Genomic DNA, 20,532 nt, shown 5'->3' on the forward strand with positions numbered 1-20,532 from the left:
TATAATGCTAATAATAATCATTTTGACAGAACTTTAGAATTGATGAAGTAAAGGACAAGTAATTATAAAAAATATTGAGACCCGTAAAATCCAGTCTAAATGATACAGTTCTGTGTTAAAATCTTAGAGTAGGTATCAATTAAAGGAGTCATCCAATTTCTCAAACAACCACCCCATGTGCCGGGCCCCTCACAGGTAATATACTTACCCCGCTCCCTGCGCCGCTCCTGGTCCTGGCTCCGCAACTGCTGCTTCTCCCTGTATACGGATGAAAACATCCGGTGTCGGGGGGGGGGGGGGGGGCAGCTAATGGCAGGAGGGGACGGGAATGAGCCTCCCTAGCATCATGGGTGACATTGGCTGCTCCCCCCGACACCAGATGTTTTCATCTGTGTACAGGGAGAAGCAGCAGCGGCGGTGCGGGGACCAGGAGTGGCGCAGGGAGCCGGGAGGGGGGTAAGTATATTCCCACTGAAGGGCCCAGCACATGGGGGGGCTGTTTGAAAAATTGGATAACCCCTTTAATCATTGTCCTCTATGAATAGATTGCATACCAGTACATACAGTGGGTCAGTGGCTAGTGACTAGTGGTGAAATGCTGTGCGGTATTCTAGTGTTCACTAGCGAAACTGGGTGAAATAAAACACATAATAACTTAAAAAGTCCTTCTAAGACATTAAGGCCCCTTTCACACGGGCGAGTTTTCCGCGCGGGTGCAATGCGTGAGGTGAACGCATTGCACCCGCACTGAATCTGGACCCATTCATTTCTATGGGGATGTGCACATGAGCGGTGATTTTCACGCATCACTTGTGTGTTGCGTGAAAATTGCAGCATGCTCTATATTGTGCGTTTTCCACGCAACGCAGGCCCCATATGCAGTACGCAGACCTGCAGGGTATTGCGATGTGAGGTCACGGTTAATAGGCATACGAGGGTTGCTCTGGGTTACTCACAGTTTGTAGGGGGACCCTGGGCAGGCGTATAGCAGTGATGGAGAGGCTGGCACAGGGGTCCTCTGGGGCACTCTCTGTATGTAGGGACCAGGCCTGATGTTGGGTGAGGTTCCCTGGATGTTGCAGGTGTTTAATGTGCCTGGGGCAAGGTCCCTTTAAGATTTGTGACGCCAGTGCCTGTAACGGTGGCACACCGATTTATAGTGGTAATAAGTGAGGAACACGATGTTGTGGTGAACCAAACTTTCTTTACTGGAAACAGTTAACTTTGTACAGTTTGGTATCAGTTCCACATGGCAGCAGCAACCATAAGCAGGAATTAACATCAATGGCAGGTACAATGTTCTTTGCAAGATACTCAGAGGGTAAAAAGCAACACTTACAGACCAGGCTGCACCTTTTCCTCAGAACTCCTGGCTGTCTCAATCCCAAGGCCCGTATGCCCTAATGCTGGCTTTATCCTTGGTAGAAAACTTCCTCAGGTATATATCCCTTGCTTTAGGTAAATAATCCTTCTGCCCTTAGCTTGGTTGGTTGCTATTCTGCTCTGCTCTGCTTATGTTATGTGGAAACTGCATTTCTCTCAAGAGGTAAACTCTTCTCTCGGTGACTATCTTCTGAGCTAACTCTGGCTCAATATCCTCAGGCAGGCTGGACTCCTTCCACTAGCATCCTGGTGGCAAATAGAAGCCTGGGCTGTCTAGCTGCATGTCAGGAGGAGGCCCTCAGCTTGTCTCTGGCTAAGGTGCACTCTCACTTCTGTCTCTCCCCAGACTCCTGACTACACAGACTGACCCCTCCCTGTCTGGGCTTAAATATATATACTAGGGGTTCCCTAGCTCCCTCTAGTGCCTAGGATGCTGAACTATACCCTAATAGGCCTGCTGCACACATCACAGGGAAAATACACATAAATACATATTAAAATGCATTAAAATGGACTGTGAAATACACTGCCACTGTCCCTCAGGAGTAGGAGTACCACATGGCCCAATTGACCCTTGTGTAGTGCCCACATTTACCTAGTGGGACACTATACATAGAAGTGAATGGGGCTGCGTGAAAATCGCAAGCATCCGCAAGCAAGTGCGGATGCGGTGCGATTTATACGCATGGTCGCTAAGATGACAGTCTATTCACAAATAATAGCATTCTTTAATACAGAATGCTTAGTAGAAGGTCAATTGAGGGTTAAAAAAAATATATATAATAACTCACCTCCTCCTCTTGATCGTGTAGTTGCCGGTCTCTTCTTACTTCTTTAATCATGAGCTGCCGGCTAAAGGACCTGTGGTGATGTCACATCACATGGTACAATCCCATGGCCCATCATCGTGGTATTAAAGAATGCTATTATTTTCCCTTATAACCATGTTATAAGGGAAAATAATACAATCTACACAACACCGAACCCAAACCTGAACTTCAGTTAAGAAGTTCGGGTCTGGGTACCACATTCAGTTTTTTATCACGCGTGTGCAAAAGGCTTGGCACCCACCCAATAAAAACTGAACAACGGAACGCAATCGCAGTCAAAACTGACTGCAATTGCTGTACTTACTCTCACGGGTTTGCCGCAATGCACCCGGGACGCATGCGGACCTAATCCGGACACGCTCGTCTGCAAGGGGCCTAATACTAATGACTTATCATCTGGATAGGTCATCAGTATCTGATGGGTAGGTGTCCAGCACCCGTGACCTCCACTGATCAGCTGTTTGAGAAGGCACCAGAGCTTCTGTGAGCGATGCGGCCTTCTCACAGCACCGCACATTGTATAGCGGCTCTGCTTGGTATCATGCTCAGCCCCATTCACCTCTATGGGGCTGAACTGCGCCTAGGCCACGTAACCAATGAACGCATCGCCAGTGGCCTAGGAAAAGCTACTGTGAGTGCCGCCGCTTTCTCAAACAGCTGATCGGCAGGGGTCCTGGGTGTCGGACCCCCAGCGAACAGATACTAATGACCTATCCCTTTAAAAGGGTTGTCTAGTGGAATCGTACTTTTTAGGAAAAGGACAGAATGGGCAAAAAAATGTATAAAAAATGATAGAAGCATTACTCATTGCAACAATCCTTACTGGGTCCCAACTGGGCTCTGTCTCCTGGTCCAGGCTGTGGGGGTCAGCCAGTCACCCTCTTCAACCAGTTATTGGCTAAGTTATTGGACTTTTTTAGCAATCTCCTGTGTGTCAAGACTGGAAGAGGAACTGGAGGGTGATCAGAGAAATGAGTAATGCTTATTTTATGTTTTAAACCCATTGTGTTTCTTTTCTAAAAAAATAAAATGGACTGAACGAGATTGATGATGTCAGGAACAATGGCAGCCAAAAGTGTTTGCTCCGTGAAACATGTGTAAGTAAAGTGCAGCACTACTTACACACAGTAGTGCTCCCCTGCTCTATGTATCTCACACTCTCTAGCTTAGTTTTCCCTACGGGATTGTCCTGAGCCACCCAGTGTTATAAGGAACACTCCTGAATAGATGCTATGAGGTTCCCCATCAGCAAGGACTGGAAAAAAACAAAACAAAAAGTAGCCTCATGTTGTAGGTGGGTCCAGATTGACAGAAGGCGGGGTAGTGCTCCTTCCTGACAATCACCTGCTCATCAGTGAAGGAGACCACAGTATTTACATGCAGCGATCTCCTTCACAGTATGGCGAAGAGCGATCGCTAACGCCATAAAGACTTGTTGTTTGCCAGCAGCAGAGGTTATTAACCCAGCACACTCTGCTGCCGGCAAACAACAATTTAGGTGCATAAACGACTCAATTATTTTGGCAGATTCTCGGCCCGTGTAAAGGGCCAATAATGAGGTGAGATGCAGGCTGCAGGACTGAGCCTGCTCCACCTTCAGAATGCTTCCAGGACTTTCCCTACTAATGAGCCCTATAGTGCCCCAGTAGTATGCTCCCCGAGTGGCCAAGGAACAAAGAGTGGCCTGAGAACGGTACATATCTGCGGCCTCTGGCCAGGTGCATAAGTACCCGATGTCCCCAGCGTTAGAGGCAGGGGTGTAACTACCATAGTGGCAGACCATGTGACTGCTATGGGGCCCAGGGCAAGAGGGGGTCAAGTGGGGATCATCCCCTCTTCTACTGGGGGGGTGGGGGAGTTAGGTCAGGACTCTGCCCTCTAAAGGAACAACTTTTAGCAAATAAGGCAGTGGAAGAAATGGCCCAAGGGTTATTGAAAGGTGGTCGTAACAATGGAAACAAGCAGTGTATAATGTATCCAGACAGCAAAGGAGGCATTATGGACAATCACTATACATTGGTAAGTGACAAGCTCTTTAATTACCACTGAGAGCATCAGATCATGATGTGCCCATCCAGCGGCAGTGAGCGGGCTTGGGCAGCCTCCTGGGCATCGGCCCACTGGGAAATATCCTGCTAGGGTCTATGGCCAGTCCTCCCCTGTTCCTCATGCTTTAGAAACTGCATAAAGGGAGAACCCAGGATATCTCTGCAGTGTGGGGACCCATTCTTCCTACATGTAAGGCCCCATGCACACGGCCGTGTGCGGGCTGTGGAACCGCGGCCTGGATCCCTCCTGAGAGCAGGAGCGCACGGCGTCACTGGTTGCTATGACGCCGTGCGCTCCCTGCTGCCGGCACAGTACAGTAATACACTGGTATAGATCATGCACGGCCGTGTGCATGGGGCCTAAGGCATTGGTCTTGGCCTTTAGATTATAAGAAAATACTCTGCTGTGCCTGCAGAGGGAGTATGTTTCTATGAAAGGAACAGGACAGTAAGAGGGACAATATGGCAAAAACTTTGAGCACTAGCTTACCTGCATGGACTGGACCAACCGATCCATCTAATAGAAGAAATTGGGACCCCTGAAAGATCGGCGTGCAGGTAGTGCTGGTAGTCTGTGTGCAGATAAAACTAGTTTTTCTTTTCTTGGCTAGTGATTTACTAATTTAACGTTATGTTTGTCCTGGCTAAGAACAGCATGGACACTGCATACAACATCACATGGAGCATGACCAAATTGATCCTTGTGTATATAACCCTGACTGGCTTCCATTCACAACCCTCCTTTTTTGCATTAGCTTTTATTCTTTGCAATGTTTCTTTCGGTTACAACTACTCCCATACTGTAGCACTTCAAGAATACCACTCTATAAATGTCCCTTAAAGGAATTATGAGATGACTGATGTAAAAAAGAAAAATTAGACATCATATAGTACATGGCAATACCTTTCTAACAAAGCTAGAACCAGCCCTGCACCTCCCATGGATCCAGAGATCTCCCCATTCACTTCTCCAATTGTTCTGCTAGATTATCTTCAGGCTGGCAGCTCAGGGGACGTGTCCTTTCTGCTGCAGCTCTCTCCCACAGCTTCTAACAGAAAATATGGCTGTTGGCAGTTGAAGATTTAAAGAGGACCTTTCATGGGTCCAGACTTTATAAAGATAAGTAGCACGTTAGGTAGGGCATAAAGCAGGGATCCTATAGTGCTTACTTATTATTCCTGGGCGCCGCTCCGTTCTCCCACTGTGCTCTCCGGTATTTTCTCTGCTCAGTATGCTAATTACTAGCATCGGAACAGGGAGGAGGAGACGCCAGGGTTTCTCAGTGGGCGTCTCCTTCTCCCTGGCTGTAGCACTGTCCAATCGCAGAGCGTCACAGCCAGGGAGAAAAAAACCTCCCTGGCTGTGACGCTCTGTGCTGCGATTGGACAGCGCTACAGCCGGGTAGAAAGAGACGCCCACTGAGAAACCCTGGCGTCTCCTCCTCGTTGTTCCACTACTCCTCAATATAATTACAAGGAGCAAAAATCAACGGGGGGCCACAGCGGATGAACGTGTTTTTTTTTTTTGAAAAAAAAACAAAAAACTGCCATGGCATCAGTGGGGACCGCCCTATAAGGTAACACTCTAATTAGACTTTTGCAAAACTGATGAAAAGTCCTCTTTAAACTGAGAAAAAATAAGGTAAAGAACAAACAGCAGGTGGCGCTACAAAGATACATTTTATTGAATACCTCACTGGCTATAATAAATTTTTATTACATGTACGGTAATTACAAAAGTATTCAGATCCAGGTGCTGGTTTGAAAAATGTAGAATATGTTTCATGACACAACTATAACTATAAACACTAGTAGATACATAACACGTATGTAACATCAACATCTAAATGCAGGAACATTTTCTTAAAGGGATTGTGCCACCTCGTTTTAGTCTATAGTGATGCGGACATGCATGGCTAGCTCGTGCATGCGCAGTTCCTTCCCTGAGGCTGATGCCAGCACAGGGAAGGAACACTATGCCGACACTGTGCATCGCAAGATTACGGTAATCTAACTGTGAGCAAGGAGGCGATTCGGAGGACGCAGGCGGTGCTGGGCTCCTTCACAGGGGGGCGTGGCTGGGCTCCAAGAAGGTTAGTACAGCCCCTTGGGCTCCTTAACATATCTATAAAATCATTTTTTTTAAACACAATAAAGGGACAGAGCCCTATGGGACCGGTATATTGCGGACATGCTAGCGGCGATCTAGCCGTGCATGTCCGCATCTCTATAGGCTAGAACGAGGTGACAGAATCCCTTTAAATTATTCCAATTGAAAATGTGATCTAAGAGAGTGAATTAATATATATTTGTGAGACAACAGTCCATTTAAAAATAAATAAATAAATATATATATATATTGTGACACAGTGAGAGGTTTGGTCTTGGAAAACAGGTATTTTCCTCCCAGCATGTGCTGCTGGGCTGATTTACAGCCAGGTGAGGTCAAATACCGGCCCGGATTTTAAATGCCGTTCTGGATTTTGGCAGCACCTGGCTGTCCTTAAATAGGCAGCTGGGCTCAGAAGTGATGTCTCTGTGTTGGGATCTGGGAGCCTTATGTCTGGATGAAGGCTTGCTACCTGTTTGGCGTGAAAACAGGTTGATGCTGCTATCAGCAAGGACTCTTTGAGGCAGAATTGCCGTATGGTGTGAATTACCACCAACACCGCAAGGTGACTTTTTGTTTGAATATGACTTTGTTTTGTCACTTGCCTAAAGTGTGAATAAAACACTGAACTGTTTGATCCAAAGAACTTGTTGTTGCCTCTATACTGCGTCCACTAATCCGGTCTACCAGAGCGAGTCTCCACAATATACACACACAATACATAATAGAAAATACAACTCAATATATCATAATAGAGGCAGCAAGGAAAGGTTTTGAGTTCATCAGTTTTGTTATTTCCCCCAAAATTTGACCTGTATCATAAAAATACCGGTACATCATCAATGAATGAGTAGCTACTATATTGCATGAACCCTTGGGATGGTGACACACTAGCTCAGGGGTGGCCAGCCTGCAGCTCTCCAGCTGTTGCAAAACTACAACTTCCACCAGGCTCTGCTGTAGGCAGTGTGGGCATGCTGGGAGTTGTAGTTTAGCAACAGCTAGAGAGCCTCAGGTTAGCCATCCCTGCACTAGCTGGATACATTCTAAACCAGGGATCAGCAACCTCTGGCACTCCAGTTGTTGTAAAACTACAACTCCCAGCATGCTCTATTCCTTCTGTGGGAGTCCTAAGAACAGCCTGGCAAGTTTGCATGTTAGAAGTTGTAGTTTCCCAACACCTGGCATGTCTGAGGTTGCTGATCCCGGTCCTAAATTATACAGACTAGTAATTCAAATATACAGATATCCAGGAGAGATCTGTTTAACCCATTCAGTTCTGGATCATTTAGTGCTGTTCAGTGTGGTGTCCTCTTAACTGACATCTGCATTCATTATTTTGACGTGTGTGCAAAATAAATGGAATATATTTTTAAATTTTTAGGGGAAATTAGAGTAAAATAAATCAGCTAAAATTTAAATAATACACCTAAGTGACATGTAATACATGATTGTACTGATCACATGACTATTTGTAATATTGTACAAGATATGTATGACAGATAATATTTGGAAAAACAATAAAAATTTATGTACAAAAAATAAATAAAATGTAAATAGCCTGAAATGTATGCAAATTTTCTTTCTGGCAATTTGTAACTTTCTTGAGATTTATGGATTTGTACATGTAATTCATAAGTATGATGAAATCTGGGGGATTAAGGTGTCTTGCACACAAACGTATTTTCATTCCGTTTTTCTGCAGACCATATATGGAATCATTTATTTCAATGGGTCCTACACAAAAAACGGAAGGTACTCCGTGTGCATTCTGTTTCCCTTCCGCAAAAAAATAGAACATGTCCTATTATTGTCCACATTACGGACAATGATAGAACTGTTCTATTAGGGGCCAGCTGTTCCGTTCTGCTAAATACGGAATGCACACGGATATCATTTGTATTTTTTGCGGACCGCAAAATACATACGGTCGTGTGCAGGAGGCCTAAAAAAAGATTACAGGGGTATTCCAGTTACTAAAAGTTATCATTGAACCACTGGATAAGATAAAGCTAACAGTTTGACTAAATTCATCCTTGAGTATGTACTCAACTATCTTCTGCAGTCTCGCAGAGAATGTATAAACAGGTGTACAGGACCCCGGCTCTCAGGATCGGTTAGGGTCCTAGCAGTTGACACCCTCCCGTTACTATTCCCTATCCTGTCCTATCCGGTAGATTAGAGGATCATTTTTAGTAACTGGAATGAATACCTCTTTTTATCTGTGCACAGTTGGTTGTCTGTATCTTTATTTTATTATTTTTCTTCTGTGTGAATAATAATGTATTTTCTGTTTGCATTTTTATTACACTTTAGTGTCAAAGCATTTATCTGCAAAATAATATACACAAATGAATAAGATAGGTTGGTTTGTCCAGCAAATAAATGCATACAGTGTATGTTCTACCACTACGGGGTTCTGTACCATGAACATCCTCGGTCAGAGGATCTTCTTTCCTGTTCTGTCCGTGGGGCTCATGCAGTTCTGTGATGTAAAACTCACCCATGATAACTTTACTTCCTTGTTGCATTCCATTTTTCCTGTCCATTTGGCAGCAGTATGCCATCCATTTTTCACGTTCATAAAAAAAAAAAAGTATGTCTGCAGAGCATTTCCTAGAAATCACACATGGATGGTGTTGATATGCTGCCCAATTTTTTTCACACTCATTAGAGGAGATTTATCAAACTGGTGCAGGGTAAAACTGTCTTAGATGCCCATAGCAACCAATCAGATTCTACCTTTCATTTTCTAAAGGAGCTCTGAAAAGTGAAAGGCAGACCTGGGGGTACTACAAATTGTATATTGTTATGTATCATGCATTTTACGGTTTGCTTCTGGCTGTAGTTTCCAGCAACGAATTGATGGTAAGGGTCGGCAGGAACAGGGTTAGCCACCCTGTTCCTTCCTTTTTGGTAGGAGTGGACTGGTCCTGATCCCTGCCAAGAGGGGGAGTTCCTGTCTGGACTCATGGAGATGAGGAAGTAACCTGCAAATGTCCTGTTGACTAATCTCCAGAGAGAACTACTCCAATTGTCCTTAAGTAAAGCCTTGAGATGGCAGACAGCAGTGTGAACTGCTACATCAGCATCTACAGGCACTGCTGTAAGGTGAGGGACTACAGCCAAGCCAACCATCACCAAACTACCACTAGACCAGTATCACCTAAGTGCGGAATTGCAATCATCCGACTTGCCTCCAGATTCCTTGCTGGTAAAGAATGGTACTTAAAGCTTGTCAGGATACATATAGCCGAAATAAATCAAACATGAATTGCCATGTTAAATAGTGTGGCATCTGCCATTTTGTGATATGTTCAGCATTTTGTGTGAGCTTATGGAAAGGCTACTTGTTCCTAAAGTGTATTCTTATATTTTTCTCTATAATTATACCAGTTCGAGGAAGTACTTGCTTCCTTACAGATTTATGTTTAAAGACAAGACATTTATCCATCCTAGTTACCGTGGATTTGATTATATACATATATGTATCTATAAAAGGCCATATTCTTATTTATTCAAAGATGGCCGAAAGAGGTTCATGAAACTTCAGTATGTATAAGGTTCATATTGAATACAGAGAGCATTGTTCATTAAAAGTTATTATCACAGATGTAGGTTTATCTGAAGGGAGTGATCTTACCTCATTACAGGGCTATGAGGGAGGTAGCCCTGTTTCATGAGAGACATCTGGTGTGTATGTTTATTCATATAATCGAAAGTATAACGTTTGTATACATATAGTGGATTTATTTAGTTTTAGTATAAACAAATTGATAAATCATATATATATATCTATCTATCTATACTTGATGCCATGTGTATCCCACTAAAAGAAAATGTATTCTTAGGATATATGGAAAGCATTTATGTTGATTTTCTGCTAATGGGATTTACTCAGAGGGACTGATATTATTCTAACCTAATGAATCAGTCGTTTGGACAGTTAGAATATACTAACCCACAGTGCGAGTATAAGGCCCATTGTATTTCTTATTAAACCCATAAATTCAAGAGTCTGGGAAACTGATTATTGGTCCCACTAAGTCTGGAAAAATAGTTTCAGGGTGTCAAAGAAGTATCCCTCCTCATTGATATAGGTTGCAAAGGTATAATGTGTAGCATAATTCTGATGTTAATATGTTACACAACAGTACCATCTGGAGACAGGTGGATATCATGACACCATTCACAATAATATTGCATTCTGGGTAAATATGATCTCATAGGATAATTACCATATGAGCACACCCATCTGATGTGATTGGAAAACACTAATCTGGAAGGGTGTGATCATTTGATAAGTTTTTGGATAAGAAAGCACACATTAGAGAAAGGAGGAGGAAAAAAAAGGAAAAAAAGAAAGAAAGAGGGGTCTATCAAGATGAAAGCCATGGCGAGACATGCGATGATGGACCACCCAGCTTTCCTAGGAGCAGAAGGGAGATTCCTACTAGGACTTGGTAAGTCAGGTCCATAAATATTGGGACATCGACACAATTCTAACATTTTTGGCTCTATACACCATCACAATGGATTTGAAATGAAACGAACAAGATGTGCTTTAACTGCAGACTGTCAGCTTTAATTTGAGGGTATTTACATCCAAATCAGGTGAACGGTGTAGGAATTACAACAGTTTGTATATGTGCCTCCCACTTGTTAAGGGACCAAAAGTAATGGGACAATTGGCTTCTCTGCTGTTCCATGGCCAGGTGTGCGTTATTCCCTCATTATCCCAATTACAATGAGCAGATAAAAGGTCCAGAGTTCATTTCAAGTGTGCTATTTGGAATCTGTTGCTGTCAACTCTCAAGATAAGATCCAAAGAGCTGTCACTATCAGTGAAGCAAGCCATCATTAGGCTGAAAAAACAAAACAAACCCATCAGAGAGATAGCAAAAACATTAGGCATTGCCAAAACAACTGTTTGGAACATTCTTAAAAAGAAGGAACGCACCGGTGAGCTCAGCAACACCAAAAGACGCGGAAGACCACGAAAAACAACTGTGGTGGATGAGCGAAGAATTCTTTCCCTGGTGAAGAAAACACCCTTTACAACTGTTGGCCAGATCAAGAACACTCTCCAGGAGGTTGGTGTATGTGTGTCAAAGTCAACAACCAAGAGAAGACTTCACCAGAGTGAATGTAAACCATTGGTGAGCCTCAAAAACAGGAAGGCCAGATTAGAGTTTGCGAAACGACATCTTAAAAAGCCTTCACAGTTCTGGAACAACATCCTATGGACAGATGAGACCAAAATCAACATGTACCAGAGTGATGAGAAGAGTATGGAGAAGGAAAGGAACTGCTCATGATCCTAAGCATACCACCTCATCAGTGAAGCATGGTGGTGGTAGTGTCATGGCGTGGGCATGTAAGGCTGCCAATGGAACTGGTTCTCTTGTATTAATTGAGGTGACTGCTGACAAAAGCAGCAGGATGAATTCTGAAGTATTTCGGGCAATATTATCTGCTCATATTCAGCCAAATGCTTCAGAACTCATTGTCCATCTGCACTGTGAAGCGCCGTCCAATGACCCAAATCATACTGCAAAAGAAACCAAGAGTTTTTAAGGGAAAGAAGTGGTATGTTCTGCAATGGCCAAGTCAATATCCTGACCTGAATCCGATTGAGCATGCATTTCACTTGCTAAAGACAAAACTGAAGGGAAAATGCCCCAAGAACAAGCAGGAACTGAAGACAGTTGCAGTAGAGGCCTGGCAGAGCATCACCAGGGATGAAACCCAGCGTCTGGTGAGGTCTATGCGTTCCAGACTTCAGGCTGCAATTGACTGCAAAGGATTTGCAACCAAGTATTAAAAAGTTAAAGTTTGATTTGATTTTTATTATGTCCCATTACTTTTGGTCCCTTAACAAGTGGGAGGCACATATGTAACTGTTGTAATTCCTACACCGTTCACCTGATTTGGATGTAAATACCCTCACATTAAAGCGGACAGTCTGAAGTTAAAGCACATCTTGTTCCTTTCATTTCAAATCCATTATGGTGGTGTATAGAGCCAAAAATGTTAGAATTGTGCAGATGGCCCAATATTTATGGACCTGTCTAACTTTTTTTTCCTATTTTGATATCCTAACCTAATAATAGCTTTGTTATAACGTGACAAGTTATTTCCACTCACATGTATTGTTAAGCTTGTAATGCTTTATATCAACGCTGAATATATTCATTTGCATGTATCATTGTGTTTATTTACTTATTTATGTTTATAACCTTATGACTAATAAATCTGCATATTTTTATACCTGTGTATTATTGTATAATGCAGAACTACATTTTTATCATTAACGTCATCTCACGTCAAAAGAACGTATTATCTGAGGAAATAGTCGGACTCAGATGTGAATTGTTTCGATTAGGTTGTTCATAATTCACCAGGTCATGATTATAAGAATTTGACAAATTTTCACTAAAAGCTCACACGCAGGACTTTTAGCGGAGTAGGGCGGGCACAGGCAGGAGACTGCTGTGCTTGGTTAATCCTGGCATAGCAAAGGAGTGGACGTGTCTCCTGCGTGCTCCACTCCTTGAGGTACTGATACCTCTAACTGGACCCCACTTTCCAAACAAAAGCTTGAAAATAAGAAAGAAGCTTTGCCTAGGTGGGGTACAATTGGCTTGTCGCTACAAGATCCGCCTACCCAAAGGAAATTACAACCCTGCAAGGGTGAAAAAACACCTGTCTGCACTCTTCCCTTCAAAGGTGTACAGGACCTTCAGTCATAGACCATATACAGCAAAGAAGATTCAGCTATTTATGAAGCACCTTCGTGGGACAGGCATCCATGGCCTGTCGCTAGAAACCGCTACCCCGAAGAGCCAAACTGTGAGGGGGACAGAGGCCTGCCATGTGGGTGAAAGAAAAAACGGTAAGAAGACCACGGCCCAAGTGGCCATCCATGAAGGTGGCCAGAGAGCATGGTCCATCTATACTGCCATGGTGCAGCTGGAGCTTCTGCTCTGCCACCCAGCTCTCCCGCAGCCTGAGGCCAGAAGTATCTCATGCTGGGACAAAACCACAAGAGGGCTTGAAAGTAATTGATGGAGGAGGTGATATGAATCCTGGATCACCAATGTCTAGGGGACGTGGGGTTGGCACAGTACACTAGTTCTCAGTGACCCGAGGATACAGATTCCTCCAAGATGATGAGACCTAGGAGATTCTAGTAAGTCGGCGGTCAGTAAAAATAATCTACCTACCGCCCTCTCCACAAACTGTATCTAGGAGACCAGGTAGAGTATACAACTATGGGAGGCCCTTGGGGCCACTTTGCAGCAGGGGTGACTCATCTCCCAAAGCCACCCACCCCTGCCAGGCTTGTGAAAGTGTGGCCGGAAGACAAGATTGGTCCCACAGAACCCTATGGCCTGTGGTGGACTCTCCTCAGACTAAGAGTTCCAGCCACTCCAGAACCCCTTATTCCAGGACTGACAGTCTTCAGATCCTCCGGTCACTTCCATTGGAGCGTGAGTCCTACTATTGCAGTTACTGCCGTGCTTGGCGTCGCCTACAGTGGCATGCAAAAGTTTGGTCACTCCTGGTCAAAATTACTGTTACTGTGAACAGTTAAGCAAGTTGAAGATGAAATGATCTCCAAGAAGGCAAAGTTAAAGATGACACATTCCCTTTGTATTTTAAGCAAAAACTAGTTTTTATTTTAATCTTTTACATTTTCAAATTAATAAAAAAGGAAAAGGGCCCGAAGTAAAACTTTGGGAACACTACATGGTTAGTACCTAGTAGCACCCACATTGGCAAGTATCACTGCTTGTAAATGTTTTTTTTGTAGCCAGTCAAGTCTTTAAATTCGCGTTTGAGGTATTTTCATCCATTCTTCCTTGCAAATGTCTTCCAGTTCTGTGAGATTCCTAGGCCGTCTTGCATGAACTGCTCTTTTGAGATCTATCCACAGATTTGCAATGATATTCAGATCAATGGAGTGTGAGGGCCATGGTAAAACTTTCAGCTTGCGCCTTTTGAGGTAGTCTGTTGTCGATTTTGAGGTGTGTTTAGGATCATTATGCATTTGTAGAAGCCATCTTATTTTCAACTTTAGCTTTTTTACAGTTGGTGCTATGTTTGCTTCCAGAATTTGCAGGAATTTTATTGAATTAATTCTTCCCTCTACCCGTGAGATGTTCACTGTGCCATTGGCTGCAACACAATCCCAAAGCATGATTGATCCATCCCCATATTTAATGGTTGGACAGTTGATCTTTTCATTAAATTCTGTGCCCTTTTTCTCCAAACATACCTTTGCTTATTGTAGCCAAAGAGTTCTATTTTAACATCATTGGTCCACAGGAATTGTTTCCAAATTTCATCAGGCTTGTTTAGATGTTCTTTTGAAAACTTCTGATGCTGAATTTTGTGGGGCGGATGCAGAAAACCCACAACTCCAGAGTCTGCTAAATCTTCCTGAAGAATTTTTGCAGTCAAGCGGGTGCTCTGATTTTCTTTTCTAACAATCCTACGAGCATTACAGACCTTACAATCTTATAGACCTTCTCTTGACCTCTACTGTTCCTGTTAATTTCCATTTCTTAATTACATTTCAAACTGAGGAAATGGCAACCTGAAAATGCTTTGCTATCTTCTTATAGCCTTTTCCCCTGCTTTGTGGGCCTCAGCCATTTTCAGAATGTTAGGCAGCTGCTTAAAAGAACCTATGGCTTTTGTTTTTTGGGACAAGGTTAGAGGGGTCTGGGTATTAATTAGGGATCGACAGATTTTTTAGAGCCGATACCGATAATCTGTGAACTTTCAGGCCGATAATATATAACGATATTCTGTGCATTTTCATTTTTGAAAAAACAAAAAATTCCTACACAGATCTGCTGAAAATGAACATGTTTATTGTTAACCTGTAGCTTTTTCTTTTGTAAATCTTTCTTTTTCATTTATATATAATATTTAGGTGTTTGTATATATTTTTTTACTAACTTTTAGCCCCCTTAGGGGCTAGAACCCTTATCCTATTCACCCTGATAGAGCTCTATTAGGGTGAATAGGTTCTCGTACATCTCCCTGCTGCGCTGTGCTTTGTTGGAAGTGCGAATGCAATGCGTTTTTTTTTTACAGAGATGTTGATTGTAAACCTTTCGTTTTTTATCACGCGTGTGAAAAATGCAAAAACAAACGCATTGCACCAGCACAGAAAAAACTGAACACAATTGCAGACAAAACTGACTGAACTTGCTCGCAAAATGGTGCCAGTTTCCCTGAACGCACCCTGACCTAATCTGTCACGCTCGCGTGAAAGAGGCCTAAGGCTGGGTTCACACGGGCGTGACCGATTTGTTCAGGATGCGTCCCGGGTGTATTGCGGCAAACCCGCGCGAGTAGGTACGCAATTGCAGTTAGTTTTGAAAAAATGAATGTGTTACCCAGACCCGAACTCCTTCACTGAAGTTCAGGTTTGGGTTAGGTGTTGTTTAGATTGTATTGTTTCCCCTTATAACATGGTTATAAGGGAAAATAATAGCATTCTGAATACAGAATGCTAAGTAAAATAGGGCTGAAGGGGTTAAAAAAATAATAATAATTCAACTCACCTTAATCCACTTGTTCGCGCAGCCGGCATCTCTTCTGTCTTCATCTGTGAGGTAAAGGACCTGTGGTGACATCACTGCGCTCATCACATGGTCCCTCACATGATCCGTCTCCAGGTGAGGGTAGCAAAAAACAATCACAGGCAACCTGTGCCCAGCAGGCTGCCTGTTTAAATAGCCCTAAGTGGTGAGTCACATGACGTGGCAAGCGTCACGTGACTCACATTACACAATCCAATACAGCTGAGCGCCGACTCACCATTATCGGCGCTCAGCTCCCGTGAAGCTCAGTGTGTAGGGGATGGAGGACACCTACTGCGCTAAGGAGGCGTGCGCGCCCGGATCCTCCCCACTCCCTGGTTACTGTGGAGACGAGGATGCCGGCCGCGTCCCCCTACGTGCACGGGATGACGGTGGCGCTCCGAAGGGGAAGCGCATTGCCGGCTCCCTGTTACAGTTATATTAGCATGTGCTGGAAGTATTATTCAGCATTGTATGGTAGTATTTGGGTTTAAATGTTCAAGTAAAATATAAAAAGTCTATGCATTTAAAAAAAAAAAATTTAAATATAAAACCAACAGTATAAAAATAATGGATAATTTTACTTATTCCTTAGTCCTATTAATTATAACAAGGGTCCAGCAAAGGGATGCACTCCTCCTAAGTGACGAGTGCAATGTACGAATCACATGAGTGTACTGTATTATTTCTAATAAAATACTATGCCAAGGTAATAACAGTTTTGTATAATTACTCAAACCTTTGCTGAACTAGGGCAGCATATTTCAAAGACTCATCTGCTTCACCAGTTTTTTTTAGTTATAAATTTTAAATTCAGTCCCAAAAATATTTTGTTTCATTTATATAACAGTAATAATAATCTTTATTTATATAGCGCCAACATATTCCGCAGCGCTTTAGAATTCAGGGGTTTATGTACAGTCATAAATAACAGCAACAGACAAGTCAACAATTAAAACAAGAGGAATGAGGGCCCTGCTCACAAGAGCTTACAATCTATGAGGAGATAGGGGTGACACAAAGGGTAACAAGTGCTTGTTTTGTACAATGGTCCAGCCATCTTAACACAATAGACGAGTAGATATATAGCAGCATGAGCCAGTCGCCAACTGATACCTGTAGTGCTTCTGAGTGCATGAGATGCGGTGGATAGTGTTTGATGATGGGTCAGGTTTAGGGCTTGTGCCTTCCTCAATTTGCAGAACGGAACGGCCCTTTATAGAAATGCCTATTCTTGCCGGCAAAACAGACAAGAATAGGACATGATTTAAAATTTTGTGTGGGGCCACGGAACGGAGCAATAGATGCGGACAGCACATGGAGTGCTGTCTGCAACTTTTGCTGCCCCATTGAAGTCAATAAGTCCGCACCCGAGCCGCAAAAATTGCGGCTCTGATGCGGAACCAAACCACGGTCGTGTGAATGAGCCCTTAGAAGAATGGTGTTGGGTGTGTGTGTGAATTGAGAAGAGTTAGCATAGACCACCCTAAAAAGATTAGTTTTTAGGGAGCACCTAAATTCGTGGATGTTGTGAATTAACCTAAATGCTTGGGGTAGGGCATTCCAGAGAACTGGTGCAGCTCGGGAGAAGTCTTGAAGCCGGGAGTGAGAGTTCAGTCATTGGCTGAACAGAAAGCATGGTTAGGGTCGTAGACTGAAATTAAGAAGGAGATGTAGGGGGTGCAGCACTGTGAGCTGCAATACCAGGTATTGAGCTGCAATACCAGGTACCGCCACAACCATATGTATGGCGCTGCCCCTAATAACCAAAGAGGAAGCAATGCTTGATGGAGTGCCACTGCCACTTTCAGTCAGCTAATTAGTGGGAGTGCTGGGAATCAGGTCCCTATTGATTTGACATTAATGACCTATATCAGGAGTGGCCAACCTTACAGACACAAAGAGCCAATAAAAAAAACAACAACATATGACTACCAGGAGACACAAGCTATACATTTACACACAAGTCATCGTATTTTTCACCCTACAAGATGCACCTTGGTTTTAACAAAGAAAAATAAGAGAAAAAAATATTTTGCATCTGATCTGACGTCTGATAAAAATATTTTTTTCTTATTTTTCATTAGCAGAGTAAAAAAGATCCCCAAACCTCATCAGATTTCAAAATCAGACCCCCAATGCTCGGATCAGACAACACAAATCAGACCCTCAGTGTTCAGATTCCCCCACCCTTCTCAGATCTGACCCCGCCATGCTCAGACCTGACCAACCCATGCTCAAACAAGACCCCTCATGCGGAGATCAGACTATTGCCCAGATTAGGACCTCCCCCCCCCATATGCTCAGATCAGACCCCCATGCTCAGTCTCTTCCCTCTCCTGATCAGGCACTGGGCTCCTGCTCTCCCCTGTGACCTGATGAGCACAATGTCAGGTCATAGTCTGTCTCTCCACGTACTAGGTTCTCACACTTTGTGCATCAGGACGTAGTGGAGAGTGAGCTGGAGCTACAGTGCCCGATCAGGAAGAGAGATCGGAGCATGGGGTGGAGAGTGTGCCGCCTGACTGATTCCCGACTCCACAGCTAGAGCCGCTTGCAGATCAAGAGCCACGGGTTGGCCGCCCCTGACCTATATCTAATTTTAGGGGGGAAAAAAAATCCTAATTTGGCAATCAGAATAACTCCTCAGATCAACGACTCTTCTGAAGAAATTTAGAAATCATGTTTGGACTTTACATTTGGGGTGTACGCTTCTATTATTCATCCAGACGCCAGGCACATGTGCAACTATAGGCCCTACAGCTGACAAAAAGTATACTGACCTACTACAGTATATATCAGCCAAACTTAGATCAAAATTCGTCTTGCCGACAGACCCTGTAGCCACGGCAAACGTCAGGAACATTTTCTGAACACAGAATTCAAAGTGGTGCAAGCCTAGCCTTAGGGTACAGTCGCAGAATGTGGCGAAATTTCCTATTTAGCGTCAATTCACGCAAACATTGTGCTGTGTTTTTGTGAAATTGTAAATTAGTGGCATTTTGAAGTTTACATGGTAATCACGGCTAGCAAAGCAACTTGTCTGTCCGGTGTGAATGGACGCTAACAACTGCAGCGCTCGCCACGCTTTTCGCAGATGAGTCAGAAGTCTATTAAAAGCAGGATAACAACCTGAGGCAAGATGGGGCTAGCCTGCACAGAGAGATAGTGGGGTACATTTATCAAAACTGGTGTAAAGTAGAACTGGCTTAGCTGCCCACAGCAACCAATCAGATTCCACCTTTCTTTTTCCAGAGGAGCTCAGAGAAATGAACCGGTGGACTCTGATTGGTTGCTGTGGGCAGCTAAGCCAGTTCTACCTTACACCAGTTTGAGAAATCTATGCCAGTGTGTATTTGCTCCCCTCCTGGGCACCTCACTGCCCAGCTGGTCTCCCCCATGGTTTGGTCTGCTATTTGAGGGGGTCTGCGGTGAAGGAGGGCAGTCCTGTGTTAGCCCACCCTCAAGCAGCTAGCTATATGGTATGGATTTACATGGTGACTACTACAACTCCCAGTGGACTGGTCAGCTCCAGGAAGTGCAGCTCTGGCGCCATAGAAGAGGGGACCTGTGGGAAAGCTGGGTGACAGGGGGAGCGGGAAGTCCAATAGTAGGGCGGCTGACGGCCTCGTATAAGCGGTCTCCGTGCTGTCTGTGGAGAGGACATGTTGTCTTTGTGACATTAGGCTGCCGTACCTGTAGCCCAGGTACATACCGGCCATAGCCCGTCAGGCTGTACCTGTGTACAGTCCTCCTGCTCCGCTCCGTGTTACTGTTATTATTATTGTCGCCCCCACCCGCCCACCATTTTCAGACGGACCCCCCTTTCCGTTCCCCACGTGCTTTCTCCCACTAGAGTCCGGCAGTGAAGCGGTTAAGCCCGCGGCGGAAGCATCCTGTGCGGAGCCGCGTCACCGCACAGTCACATCCCGAGCGGTCGCACGTATTCCTCCTCCGCTGCCGCAGCTCTAATAAAGACCCGGTGCTGGAACAGAGCAACGAAATCCGGCAACCGGATACACCGACAAAGACATTGGCTCCGCCCCCTGCTGCCGCCTTCCCCCTGCTTCCGGACTGTTTCCCCTGTGTGAGCCGGGAGGGGGCGGCCTGCGGCCTGAGCGCTACGATCGGGGGACATCCCGGCTCGACTGGACTATTTTATCTCCGGGCAAGGAAAATGGCGACTGGATTTTGAGCTCGGCGACTGAGAACTGGGAGGTGGATAACTGCAGGAAGCGAGCGACGAGGAAGAGGGGAGATCGGGACGGCAGAGCCGGGGCATGGAGTAGAGAAGGCCGGGGAGGCCGTAGCCGCAGACTGGGGCGCCTTGCTTCCCCTCTGCCCCCAAACTCCCGGGCGCAGTATCGGGTGAGGGGTGAGATGCTGCCCCGGCCACTGTAGAGGTGAGAGGCGGGGAGGGCCGGGGGTTTGCTGGGGCTGGTGCTGCGCCTCTTTGTGCGCCCCCCTCCTCGGCCTGGAGCCGCCGGGGGCCACAGGGGGCCTGGCAGGAGTGTGGGGTGTGCTGTGTGACAATGGACACTGCTGTTCAGGCATGAGAGTGC

General features: G+C 44.6%; 1 protein-coding gene across 4 annotated transcripts in view; it reads left to right on the forward strand.

Annotated features, from left to right (window-relative positions):
- The first annotated feature begins 19,344 nt into the window (after positions 1-19,344).
- KMT2D (lysine methyltransferase 2D) overlaps positions 19,345-20,532 on the forward strand; it is a 134,541-nt gene continuing 133,353 nt past the window's right edge. For all 4 annotated transcript variants that reach the window (XM_044284050.1, XM_044284051.1, XM_044284052.1 and 1 more), the window contains exon 1: positions 19,345-20,373. The gene's annotated coding sequence lies outside the window, so the exon portion shown is untranslated. The remainder of the gene's footprint in view (positions 20,374-20,532) is intronic.

The sequence above is a fragment of the Bufo gargarizans genome, chromosome 3 (assembly GCF_014858855.1).
Source record: "Bufo gargarizans isolate SCDJY-AF-19 chromosome 3, ASM1485885v1, whole genome shotgun sequence".
NCBI classification, from domain to species: domain Eukaryota; kingdom Metazoa; phylum Chordata; class Amphibia; order Anura; family Bufonidae; genus Bufo; species Bufo gargarizans.